The sequence below is a fragment of the Strix uralensis genome, chromosome 1 (assembly GCF_047716275.1).
Source record: "Strix uralensis isolate ZFMK-TIS-50842 chromosome 1, bStrUra1, whole genome shotgun sequence".
In the NCBI taxonomy this organism is placed as follows: Eukaryota; Metazoa; Chordata; class Aves; order Strigiformes; family Strigidae; genus Strix; species Strix uralensis.
In genome coordinates this window covers 158,701,926-158,716,372 of record NC_133972.1, presented here as the reverse complement: position 1 = coordinate 158,716,372, position 14,447 = coordinate 158,701,926, and the positions used below count along the sequence as shown (strand labels likewise).

General features: G+C 37.7%; 1 protein-coding gene across 3 annotated transcripts in view; it reads left to right on the top strand.

Moving 5' to 3' along the window:
- The window catches only part of TRPS1 (transcriptional repressor GATA binding 1), a 218,330-nt gene that overhangs the window by 64,895 nt on the left and 138,988 nt on the right, over window positions 1-14,447 (top strand). The window lies entirely within an intron of this gene.

The window sequence follows — 14,447 nt, the reverse complement described above, 5'->3', positions numbered from 1 at the left end:
CTGCTTTTGCTATTTAGCTCTGATGATTGAATTTTGTTTAATCATTCCTGCTAATTGTGCAGGTTGATGATGCATTTGAAGAAGCAAGGTTTAGAACCCCAGAAGGCTGCACATCTGTTACACTAAAACAACTAATCACCTCTTAAATTTTGTGGTGGTGTGACAGTTCACACTTAAGCAAGATTTCACATTATTAAATATCTAAGAATATGAAACCTGAGTTAAATATTAATAAAAAGTAACCTCTTTTTTGGAAAGCAACATAATTATGTATCAATTTTGACACTTGCCTGGTTGCCTTGGAAGCAGGAAAAAAAGAAAAAAAGAGAAAAGGAAGGATATTGGGTGATAAGAAAAGGAGAATATTTGTCACACCAAATAATTCCTATTCTGTCTTTTTTTTTAAACAAAAAGACCTATATATAAGGAACTTCCCCTTCCATCAAGGTATACTTTTCCCGCTGTAGAGAAATCTGAGGTTAGAAAAGCTCTCAGATTCTGAGGAGCTGAAGAGGGAGACATGTAAGTGCCTTCTACTGGAGTCATCGCTGTGTGTTTTCAGGGGCTGCTCCCTATCTGAACTTCTAGAAACTTGCTACAGGAGTGGTCAGTCTGCAGACAAGTCTCACTACAATGGGAGTGATGATCAGCTATTTTTCTTTATTGTCTTTAGTAAGAACATTTATAACCATAACGTCCATTACTTTAAGAGTGAACAAGTCGGAAGGAGAAAAAAGGCAAGATAAATGTTTTATTCCATGGTCTGCTAAGATTGTATGTGGTATATCTGTCTCTGTATACATATGTAAGTCTTACAAGCTCTTTTTGAATGAAGTTAGTGGTCTTAAAAATATTGCAGCTATTCTAATTATAAAATAATGTGTCTATCACTTAAAGCCTGCATGCAATTTAGGGGGACCACAGTCTTTCGTACTTTATAGGTCATGACTAGTTATTGTCAGATTTTAAGTGTATGAGAAGCAGTTACAGTATGAAGGTTCCCTGTTGCAAACCTGGCCACGTGCTCACTGTGAATGGCAGGATTATATTTCTCTCCTCCATTTGGAAATATGTATAAAAATATACACTTATATCTGACTAGCAGTGGAATTCATGTGGTACATATGATTCTAGTTACATCCAACTTCAGTTCTTGTAGTGGTTCTTAGCAGTTCACAGACATACTGGCCAGAGGAGCCATTTATATTGTGGGTTATCAGAATACAAATAATTTTCATGTTTAAAGGTCTAAATTTGAGTGGTAGATGGAGCCTAAAATCTTAGTAAGTGGTAAGATAAGGCCATTATATTATCAGTTTTAGCCATTGGTGAGTATAGAAGGGGAAGCTGTACACTGGCTGCTTCTTATGCCCTTTCTAAAAATAACTTCAGACACTTTTTAAAAGTCCTTATACAAAAGCACTAATATATAGATTTTTTTCAGATCAGTATTTTTATCACTTTGGAAATATTTTGATCAGTTCTGAATATTCAGAAATATGAAGTACCTGTAATTTCCATGGTTTTCTGGGAAAAAAAAGTTCTTATTTCTGTGTATTAACAATGTATATAAGTTAGTTCCTTGCATTTTTAAAAGTGTACTACCCAACTTTTATAAGGTTTATAAAAGGATTTATTAGTAGATCAGGTCTATACTGACTGGTGAAACCATACCAACACCCTTCAAAGAGGAATTAATTTTGTGTACACCTTTAGCTACTTTGCTCTTTGAAATCTGTTGTGCCAAGGACTAGTTTGTCTGGGTCTTTTCCTTAGTTATAATATTTTAATTTTCACTTTTCTTCTTTGAGAATTGAGCAAGTTGCCTTTGTCAGTTTGAAATACTTTTAAAAAAGGAAAGGAGGTTAACTTACTACATCTGCTGAACAGAGTCCCTAATCATACATATTTGATCACTATTGATGGATAGAGGAGAATAGTGAAAATTCAAACATCTTGAAGGTAAGGGGTGGTCTGAAGGACAGGAGATGGTTGAAGATGAAGGAGTGTCATTCTGTGAGTGGTATTAATTCCCGATTCCCCTGGATCTCTGAAAAAGGTCATAGAAACTGAACTCCTTTATTTTGCTCTTGATTTAGTTTTCTGTAGACAGGGTTATGGGATGCAGTACTGGAACCAGAAAATAAGATGACAAAGTGATGGTCAGCTTGACCAGTGGGAGCTTAGTGTCGGGTATTATCTGACATACGTATATGTTATATGTATGCCTGGAAGCTCATTTGGCCCAGATAGAATTAGATATTGTTCAGAAAATAACTTCCATTCTAAAAAAAGCTAATTTTTGCAATTCTCTTAAATAAAAAATACTGGATATTGTTAAATAAATCTCTCATGATTATCCACTTTTGGAGAACTTTGTTTTTCTAATGTGAAATAGCTAGTAGAAATAGCTAATGTGGTGCTAAATGTTGGGCCTTTCTAAAAGCAAAGCATTAAATCAATACATACTTCTGATATAATGAATGCTTATGCACAGTACTGTATCCCAGGACTACTGGTGACTAGGAAACAAAACCTATAACAAAATTACTGTGGACACCTTCATTTTTTCCCCCCAAAGTATGAGACAGAGGAAGGCAAAAATTCGTGATTACTCAGTGAATAAACAGTGTGAGAAATGGACTGAAAAAAAATCTAACACATCCCTTTGGTTGTACTGTCTGTTCAGTATTTGTGAAGTGGTTCTGCTTATTAAAAATGATCTGTAATGATTTGGCGGTAGCAGTAATACTATGTGCTTTTCATTTAGTTCTCTTATGACTCAGGGAAGGGAAAGGGGAGATTGTGTTTTTAACATTTTTTCGTATAGATGTTAAAACTGCAAGTGGGTTTCTAGATACTGACTTTAGGAGTGATTAGCACTTTAATAAAATATCAAAGATGATACAGAACAGCTGGGAAAGTGGTGAAAATCTACAATTGCTTACAGGAATCCCTAATGCCTACATGATAATTGTAAACTTTTGGAAATTACTTGGAGTGTTTTTCAGCTTTGCATGTTGTGTAAGCCATTTATATGCTGCTTTCTTGCATTCCTTCCATGCATGATGGACATGTTCCCTCCCCAGACTCTGTGCTACAGTAGATTATTTGTGGGAGTCATTAGGGTAGGATTTCTTTCCTTTTTAGCAGCTAAAAGACGGAATCACTTGTGACCTTTCAGGAGCTGGGGATAGTGCAGTGGTGATAGCTTGAACTCTGCATGTGTGCAAACACACATAGGCAGTGGATGCATCTTTTTCCCTGAGAGCACTTCCAAACTGTGTGTATGTAACAGAATCTTTCTCAGGGGCTTGGTACACTTCTGTGAGTAGCTTTAATTTATTTTTCTTATTACAATGTTTCCAGCAGCTGTACTTACAGCAAATCTGTATGTTTTGCAAAAGGGAATTACAAAAAACGTACCTCAGCGTGGTACAATGTAGACATTATTTCTGCTCTTCCTTAGAGTAGCTGATTTTATAGTTTAAAGATTTGTTGATACTGGAAGGTCTATTGAGATGCAAAAATGTTCCTTTTTTTGCGTAGCACATTGGCAGCCAGTGGACTCCAGGCCAGGCAGATTGTTTAATGCTTTGACAGCACAGATCTTGGACAGCAGGAACTTTTTGCTAAACTGATTTTAAATGAAGTGTCCTGTTTTGGTATGTGTGGACACTAAAGAAAAAAGTTTTCCACAAAATTGGGAATTGCAGCCTGAGTCTTCAGACCTGTACACAGACCTGGGTAGCCCACCTGAAGGTATTGGTAAACACTGGTGCCTCACATCATAGTTTATCTGATGCATATGCAGAACAGCACAGATCAGTGTGTCCTGCAGTGCCACATGGACCTGAAGGCAACAGGGAGATGCCTGTGTATTAATCATAATTCAGGTAACGGAGGGATTTGTCAGAGAGAGAGAGAGATTGTCAAATTATTGCAAAGGTACTGGTGATTTTTATCAAAGGCAGACTGCAGGCTGTAATGTTACATATCTAACTGAAGTTATGTTAACCTTTGCTATGAGCTTTTTATATGGAGCAAAGGATAAAATCACCTCCTCTATTAAATTGAGATTATTTTGCACTGTATGATCAGACTGTTTACACACTACAGGAAGTCACAGCATTTCAAGAAAGTTTCCATTTACTTTAAGAGGAGTTATTTTCTTTTTGTCTGTGATATTTACACTTCTGATATTTCATATAGTGTTCTGCTGGTTATATGGCTTTAAATCTGGGGGAGACAGGAAATCAGAAAAAGTTGTATCCCCTCTCCCTGTTTTGCATTCTCCTGTGTGGCTGATTGACAGAGCTAATTTTAAAATAAGCAATTGGTGGGTATGTAGTAAATTTACATCTAATTGATTTAATATCAGTGTAGTAAATATCAGACACAATCCCTAGTGGTGAAACATTATTTCTTCTGTTGTAAAGTACTGACTCCTGTTATCCACAGAGTTAGATGCCAGATAGCTGCAAAGCAGTGGAAATGCTGAACTAGCCTTTGTGATTTCCAAAAGACTTCTCTAAACATTTAATTCTTGGCCAGAAGGATAACATACCTTTGAGGTAAAGCCTGCCTCTTTGATGTTGGTGGAAGTATTCCTGCTGCCTTTAGCAGGAGCACAAGGAGCAGCACTGGAAGGTTCAAGCACGCAGAGTGGGAATTTGGTTTAAATGTGATTTTTCGGTGGTCACTACAGGGTAATGGATGGGAGTTTTTGTGCGCTTTCGCAATGTGTCCCACTTCCAACCACCTTTTGACAGCAACATCTTAATAGTATATCTACAGAATTAAATTTAATGAATATAATGGTATCATACATCTTATATTTAAGTTGGTGGAGGTCCTGGATGCTACATCTCATCCTTCAGCCACTTTGGGAAAGAAAAAGTAGCCCTTTAAAGAAGAAACATCTGAAATAGTCTCTCTTGTAGCTGCATCTCATTTTTTTCCCATTTCCTCTGACTGTTAGAGATCTTTCAGGAAGTATTTATAGTCAAGGCCATTCATTGCCATACGGGTCCTCTAATTAGCTGAGGGGAACTCAGCAGGCACTGTGTCTTACTAATGCACAGAGCTCTGTCAGGTCAGAAAGCTGCCAAAGTCTTTCAGTTTTTTTAGAAGCACCTGTTTCCACAAGTCTCTGCCTGGGGAGTCAGTGGGCTACTTTTTTAAAATATAACTACATCCTGGAAAACGGCAAGAATCCTCCAACAAGAAAAATTAGAAAATAAAGTTAGGACTTGAAGAGAAAGGGTTTTTAAGCCTTGGGTTTCCTGTGCAAAACTGAGGCAGGTAAAATTCTCATGCTGGCAAAGGGCTCATGAAGGAAGCTAAAATAACTTTCTGAAGGTTTCAAGTAGTTTGGAAACAAACATGTACTTGGCTGCTTTTAGTAACTACTGGAACCAAACCCACGAGAAATTGAATGTTTTGCATTACTCATCTGACAGAGTGATCAGATAGGACTAGAAAGTAACTTTTAGAAAAATGTTAACCTGCCCAATTAAAGGCATGTTTCTGGTTTGTGTGTGGGGTGTGTCTGTCATGTGGAGAGACAACCCCACCTCATGCATGTTTACCTACCAGTCAGTGCATATTTTTTATTTATTTTTTCTTCTCTCTTTTACGAAATGTGGTTTAGAAGAGAATGAAATGATAAAATCATTATTTGGGTGGGGTGTGGTAATAATGCGAAAGGGCAGCAGCTACGTCAAAATCCTTGATGAAAAGGTGAATCAGTATGTGGAACAAAGGGCTGGGGAGATCGGTACAGGCCCCCGGGCCGCTGCGTAAGCAGCAGGATTTATTGAAGTTGCTATGATCAATAACAATGATTCAAACCGGGAGAACCGAGATATTTCTTGATTTAAAACAAGCTGCTTCATTCAGGTGGGAGAGATGGTAATGAAGATGAGAACAAAAGAGTGCTTTCTTGTATTGAACCGAGTGGCCAAAACAGATTGACAATCAGTGTCAGATGCAGTTAACTCAATTTTATATTACCTTCCTAGTTTGGGTAGGAGAACCTCTCTTTTGCTCTCTCTGGTCCTGTATTTGGTTTGCTGGCACTGGTGGAAGTGAGAAGGAGCAGCGCACCATTGTCACCTGGATGCGTGCACCAGGGCTTGGCTTTGCTGGGCGAACGTAACCTGGGTGCTTGAGGCAGCTGCTCCGTGCCATGGTTGCCATGGGGGATGGCGGTTATTGAACTCGGTGGGAGGGTGGGAGTATCCTCGGCACCTGGGTACAGCTCTCCCTGGCAGCTCCCACCACTCTGGACTGGGTAGAGGGTCCAGGCACAGACTGGTCCCCAGCACTGTCCCCCAGCGTGAACAGGAGCCCTCCGCATGGGGCAGTGTGAGCCAGAGCCTCCCTCGCCCTGGGGTCTCCCTCCTGGCTCAGCCCCTCTGCACAACTGAGCTGCCCTTGTTGATGCTGAAAACAATCTTGTCCTGCAGCCCTTACTCATCCCCTCCTTGCTCCAGACTGGACACACTGAATTAGGAAACGTTATTCCTTTAGGTATAACCAATCCTGGTAAGCAGCTATTTTTTTTACTGTCTTCAAATGCATTCCTGATTTTTTTTTTTTTTATTTTTTTAAATTGTGCTCACTGTGGATGCAGCTCAGTTAAGGCAGTGTCAGGGTATGGAGCACAGCTGTGGGCACTGCAAAGGCAAACAGTGGAGCAGCCGCTCCCTCCAGTCTAAACAATTCTGAGAACTGTCAATGGGAAGCTTTGTTTAAACTGGGAAGTAAGTAAATGCAGCTTCTCGCATGATGAGTAATTTCAATAATTAGTTGAGCTTTCCCAAAATTTTGAAAAGTTAAATGCAACTATAACCATTATACAGCCCTGTTATTGTTTTGTATTGCTAGTAGTACTTAGCATTAGATTATACACCTGAAGTGAAATGGAAGCTTCAATTTTATTTAGAAACTAAGGATAATCTTTGCCCAACTGGATCCAATAGGAAACACACATTCATGTCCAAGGGCAGAACTTGCTGCTAACTTGTAGATTTTCAATGGAAAATTAAATTTCATAGATGAATGCAGGCAAGGGTTGTACATAATTCTGTTTTTGCCTGACGTACTATGGTGCTGAACAGTGAAAATCTATGTGAAGATATCTCTAACATCTGGAAGTGCAGAGTTGCTTTCTCTGTTGAATTTTGGACAACCCTCTACATGTATTTGGTAATTAAAAGGCACAATAAATATACTCTTTTAGAGGAGGGATATTATGATAGACAGCAAATAAATGTTTAATTTATTGGACTAAGAAGGGAGCATTGTAATTATAATTGATTTGAAGGAATCCAGATGCTATCCACATCTGAACAAATTTAAAATGGTAAAGATTTAGAAACAGACTTATGAATAAACAATACACACACGTGTTCCATGATTTTTCCATGGAGGTATTTAGGGGTTAAAACACCCAGTTAAAAATGACAACTATGGAAAATAGTTGTTATATGAACAGATGTGTGCTGAAACAGAAATATATATATGTGTGATATATGCAAAAGGTTTTCTGGAACATCTTTTGTTACCTTAGCATTCCTCAGAATATGCATGTGGCCACCTTAATTTTAATATCTCTAGCGTGGCACAATTGATTTAGCAAACAATTTCCTGCCTAATATAATTAATTTACTTCTTGTACCAAGTTCTGGTTTTAAAATTAAGCTTTATAATGGCTAAATGGTTCTGTTGATGTTTTTCTAAGCATTTTTTGAAGTAGCATTATGTATATTTTAGAAAATCTTACAATCTTTGTTGCAGTGATACAATAATACGTGTATGTAATATAAATCTATAAATGTGTTCCATATTGTGTGTTACATTATTTAGAATTCGGATAGAATATAATTTGTGCACAAAGATGGGAGGAGGAATAAGGATGTTTTTTATCTTTTTGCCCTGTGCACGGTATTAGGTTTCTGAAACAAATGGCATGGTGGCAAGCCCAGGCTATGCAGCGCTTTGCAGGCCGCTTGTGAATGGACTTTGAAATCTTTGCTGAGTCTGTGTATCCCTGTGCTGCCTGAGATTTGCAAGTCTCAGGTTGGTGAATCGTATTTGTCATACTTCGATGGTTAATTCGCTATGATTTCTTGGCAGCTCTAGGCCTTAGTCTCCCAGTTCTGTCTGTAAAGTGGGAATAAGGGCAGTTTCCTGTCTTGAGATGCACTAAACTCTGTATTGTGCAACACTGTCGTCATAGCAAGAAGAGCCTTGTCCACAGTCATTCTGAAACAATATTCCCAGTTAACTTCTCTGGGCATGATGATGTAACTTTCTGCAAGAATACCAGTGAAAGAGAAAAGCTTAAGAAACAGATTATAATTTTAACTTTGTTAACATTTCTATTCTTTCCTTCTGTCTGGAGAAGAAAAAAAAAGAGCAGGAATTCTGGAGCGAGGTATTTGCATTTCTTGTTTGACTTTGACCTAATTTTGGTTTACGTGCCTCTGATGTGTATAGTGGCAAACTACACGTTTTCACTTATGGGAAGAAGTCTTTTAACGATGGCTTACAGTGCAGTCTTTAATCATGTGAGTTGCCTCCAGCACTTGCTGAGAGTAAAATTCCACCCTCTCCATTTTCAGATGGGTTGTACTATCGGCTGTTTCTCCTTGCAAGACTGTCTGTGATTTGAAAATTGTGTTTAAATTTAAAAAAGTAAGGAAAAAAGAGAAATAATCAGAACATTTGTCAAGGAATTTGTTATGAATGGGAACGAGAAGCAATGCAAACAATCTTGGAACGAGTTTTAATTCACATGTTATTCTGGGAGCCTACAATTTCTGGTGAGAAAATGGCATATTTTAGGTCTATTTCCTCCAGTTTTTGGCATGGAGCAATGCCTGTTTTGTTCAGTCAGATGTTCAGATGGGAATTTTGGATGCTTAGAACTAATTTTAGTAGGTGGGGGGCAAATTTATTATGATGCTACAAATAGAGTTTGATCACAGCTGCTTCATTGCAATTATAAAAATCAGCTATGAATCACTTAAACTATATTTACTGGTTGCAAAAAAAAAACCCAACCTCATCTATACAAAACTCGGTCTTGTTTCCCTTAAAGTTCTGCGTATCATCATTTATATATCCAGTATTTTGAATTTGACTTGATCATGTTGCCAGAGTATTTTCATGCTGCTCTCTCCCCCATGCCTTGACAGTGATAGTGTACTCAAATGACTCTGCCTTTCTTTACTGAAGAAACGGTATTTTTTTATGTTAGGGTGAATTTCTGAGCCTATTCTGAAATTACAGTAAATCACACACAGACCTCTTCAGACTTATTAAAAAAATGTTAGAAACTTCACTGGAAGTTGGGCACTTCAAAGCCCTTGCTACTCCAGTCTGTACATGACTAAAAGGCTATAAGGCAGACACCGCAAGGTGAAAGCTTTCAAATCAAAGCAAAACTTAATATACCGCTATTATCCCCTTTTTAAGACATATGGAGAATAGTATCTTTAAATATTTATGAGTTTTTTTCTGATAGTAACTGCTTTAATGTTCATGGGGTTATGCTTTTGAGTTAGAAGAGAAAATAAGGAGTTATACTCCATAGTTTTTTGACGCTTCATGGCAGCTCCTCTCCCCAACCCAAAGTGGATGTATTCCAGACCTGTTTAAAAGTTTGTATTGTGCAGAATAAGCTTAGTCAGCCTGTTTCTTGAGAAAAACATTTTCTTCACAATTCAGTTAATGGACTCGGCTATGGTGATCATTTTGGCATTCCTCCCTGCAGCTGATAAAGAAGACAAACATCTGTAAAGCTCTGCCATTGACAGTAGCACAGTACCTGTTACTATAGTACTGAAATGTATTTATATTTGACTGAGGTATGCTAGAAACTTAAATATTTCCTTTTGTTTAAAATTCTTATAAACCCTACCTTATGCAGTGTTTGAGGGGTGGAGAGAGTTAATGGAAAACGTGATTAAAATCTTCTAGGCTTTAAGGCTTGTAAACAGCTTGGCACCTGCATATGTTTGTATGCATACCTGTGTTTCACTGGTTTGTTTACTAATTGTAAATTAGGTTTAAAAATCAGAATGAAATAAAGAGATTTATTTTTATAAATAATGAAAAGGCTTTTCCACTGAACACAGAATTTCTGTAGTTATTTATCCAAATTCTTTGCAGGACTAATATTAATAATTGTTAAAGCAAAGAGTATGTTACAAGTTTACTGTTTTTTCCATTACAGGAAGTGATGTTCTGCTCAGCAGAAGTTTTAAATCTGGGCAGATTTTAAAATAGATGTTCTCGTGCCTTTAGGACTGTAAGCTTAATCATCACTTAAACCAATTTGCCTTTGCTTTCTAATAACCAACTGAATGGTTGAAGGGTAGAGGTCTTTTCAATAGTTATCCATAACAACTGTCAGAGCATGTTTGATGTAGGGACTTTTACAGAAATTAAGAGGATAGTTGATGTCTTTTAAATTTGGTCCCTCAGTTTCTTCGTATAACGTTCACCTAAGTGACTCCTCATGTAAGACTCAGTTTTAGTCAAACTTCATGACCAACTGTGTATGTCTCAGGAGAGGCGTTTCGACTTCAGTGCTCTGAGTTGGCGTTGGTGTAGACCTTTAGACTGAACTTCTGAAATGTATCATTTCAGTGAGTGAACAGACAGCCTGGGGTGAAGCCTTAATCATTGCTTAAAGGTATTTGATGGCTTTTTTAGTGCTACCCTTCTTAAGAAGTAAAGCATAAGCCATTTTGGATACCAGTCCCCCAGATACATCACTGATGTAGGGAAAGAACATTTTTAAAACCACAGTTGAGAAATATTTTATCTGCGCTGGTTCTGTAGGTCCTTTGCAAAGAAGTTAAATTTCATAAGCGCTAGGAACTTAATAGGACCACCATCCAGCTGTCCACACCTCAGGGCTCCCAGCAGCTGGAGAGCTGCGGGGTGTGCCTAGTGCTCTGCCTGGCTGTGAATGTCTCTGGAGCCCTCTTGACAGCTATTTTCATCAGTATAGATCCGTTTCCCTCTTTGCTTGCCCAGGTTGCAAGGAAACTTCACTGTAATCTCTCTTGTCTTCTTTCACTTGGTTTAGCTTGCTCCCCCATCAGTCTTTTGTGGAACTCACAGTTTTCTAAAAGTCATCGAAATTCTCCAACTTTGGAGTTTTTTTTTTGAAAGAAAAAATACCAAACCATTCATTCTGTTATAAGAACTGTCTAGGCTTTCTGATCTATCTTTCCTAAAATATACATTGTCTGCATCGCAAATGGAGGCTTCCTGATGGAGAGAGATTAAGCAAAATTGTCTAAGTCTTCTTCTCGGCATCTGCACTTTGCCACAGTTGGAGCCGGGGTATTGGTCTGCATGGGCTTTGCTCTGACAGGTTTTCTCTCGAATGCCTACTAGCATGCACATAAATGGTCCCAGCGATCTGATATCCTTCCTACCAAAAATATTCTCATGGCCTTGCTTGCTTTCATCAGCACCACTAGATTAAACCTCAGCTAGTGGAAGGAGACATGTTGGAGCACAGCAGAAGAACAGAATGGATGAAACTACAAATTGTTAGTCTGTTAAACACAGATTATGTCTTTGGGTACAAATTCCATTAGCGACTGAATGAGTCTGGATGGGTAGTAGCTTGTGGAAGTATTTGTTATGACAAAACCAACTTTTCATTAATAGACAAAGTTATCCTGTTTTCCTCTGTAGTCTGGCCAACATCAAAATGTTTCAAACTAATTTCAGACTTGTAAAACACTGTCTATCAGATACAGACATATGGATTGAACTAGTAATTTGCTTGCCATCTGCTGATAAAGGAAGCAAGGCGTCTAAGTAGAAAATTAAGAAGTTCTTTCCCCCCCCCCCCCATTGGAATGTCATATGGTGCCTTTAGTAGTTGTTTGTATTGACATTTTTATTGATTGTTATGTAAAGTGTTACACTGCATTGACCTGCATCTGCTTTCAATGTGATAATTATGATTTTTTTTGTTTACAAAATATCCATAATAATTTGAGCCTATAAATAATGTAGTTAGAAAGCAATCCATTTTAAATCTGAAAAAATAAATTGATAACTATAATTCTTATTGTGTGAAACAGGAATAAACTTATTCTTTTGCTTGGAAAAGAGAAAAACCTTAAGTGTTACTAACCAAGAGTTAATTAAAATTGTATTTTCTTTTAGTCAAAATTTCCCCTTTCCTCCTGAAAGATAGGATAGAGGCCAGGAAAAACAATACAATTTCCAACATGAAACCAACCAAACCTTCCAAAACTTTTCTGCTTAGGGGAAAATGGATACTTGAGCTTTCTGTTTTTTTCTCTGTAAGAGTCTTCTCTCACTGGCCCTGGTGGTTTGTGCAGGTTCAGAGTTTGTCTCCCAAATCTTTGTCAAGGCTTGGCTGTGCTGGCAGTAGCTATTTCATCTGGGGATGATTGACCTGGAAGGGCAGGGAGGTTTCTCTGCCTCATGGCAGCAGGACCAGCCCGAGGCCAGTGCTGTCTGCCAGAGCTGGAACATTGTGGTGTTGGGAGCCATTCCTTCACCTTCACCGGGTGCATTGCCTCACTGCTTGCCTTCGGGAAGCTGCAGGGTGTAAGAGTTGAAGATTTGCTTCTTGAAGCTGTATAGACTTCACATTTCAGCATATAGGCCCTGGTTATCTGTGGAAATAATAATTATCAGTGCATAATGAAAGTGTGTTTGTTCTTTTAGTTAATACTTCTTGTATGTTTGTCCGTTTTCATGAAGCATTTAGAGTTTCTCTGTTTAAAAGTGACATAGGGAGTACAAAATGCAGTAACGTCTCAACAGGCATACTGCTTTCATAGGTAATATAATACATTCTCAATCAGTGCTTGAATACATGCAACTTTGGTTAGTTAAATAATAATAAATACTCATTTCAACCCTAGTTCTCCATTTTTTTTTCATAACGACAAGTATTTTATTTTTCATTGATTTCAGTGATCCGTTTTGTACAGATAGTGCTAAAAATATTCAGGAGCTATATTGTTAAACATGAGTTATGTCTTAAAAGTTGTCACAGAATTTTGATTTTCTCTTAGATAAGACAAGTCCAGTTTTTTTCTGCAGCAATTGACTTGCCAGAAGTGTAGGATGTAAAGAATGTACCAAAGAATTTTTATATGTGCCTGAAGTGAAAGTAATATGGAAAATCACTACTTGCCCAATATACTGTTTTCTCTTCTGTAAATACCTTTGTTTTTCTGAAAATTGATGTTCATTGTAGTGTCCTGCAAAGTCTGTGAACAATGAAGATAACTATCAACACTTACCACCTTCTCTTTTCTGAGAGCCATTATGTATGATTTCATTTGAAAAAAGCTAAACAGTTACACAGATGACAAGTTTTCCACAATGTAGAGTTAATTACCATTTTACATTTGGAATTTACGCTATGCAGAAAGCTACTGCAACAGTAGCAACATTTTAACAGATGGACATTTGTTTCAGATGTACACATAGGAACTGGTATCTGTGACAGCAAGAAGCCTGCAAAAGTAAGAGGAAAATTCAGATAGTATTGGTGAAGTAAAAGCTTAGGTAAATGCAGTGCCCCTGTGATGACTTATGGGAGGCATTAAGCTACAAGTACCACTGCTAGTAGTACCATTACTATATGGTTTGCCACATGCTTCCCCTCTGTTTTTTATGGCTTAAGCTACATCTGATATGCTCAGTCTGTCCTTGTATTGTGTTTCTACGCTGTGTTCCAGCACACTGAGTCTGGCTCTGCTCTGCATCTGATGGGCCTGTTGGTTTTTGATCTGGTTTTATTTCATTGAAAACATCAGGACTCTATATTTTCCTGCTGGTAAATGCAGGATTTTTATTTACAGCATACACTGGGAAGTATATGTCCAGAGTAATTTTATCCTTTTGAAGTTGTTTGGTTTGGTTTGTTGTTTGTTTTTTTGTTTTTTTGTTTTTTTTTTAATAGGACTTACCGTGCTGTACGGTATCTGACAGTTCCCATGTTCATAATGCTTTGAAACATATATTGCAATTGATAAAATATAGGCTTTTACAGCATTATGTTTGGGTATGCTGACTTTGGCAACGGAGTCAAATTACTGCTAAGAAAATACTGCTTCACAATAATCAGGAGGATATCAGATACTTAGTTATATTATATTAGATACTTACATTAGACACTTAAACATTGCCTACCAGAAACTTGTAAGTTTGCTGTTGATGGGCATATTCACCTCAAAGTATTAAATGGCTCTTCATAGATTAATCTTTGTAAATCCATTATGTAGCTTGGTAAACTGGAAGGAGATGAGGGTATGATTGATAGGGTAGGAGGAGCCAAGACCCCTTCTCTTAGGCTGAATGATTTGAGACAAATGCAAATTTCTTTTGTGCTTCCATGGATGCATATTTTTATTATATAGTAG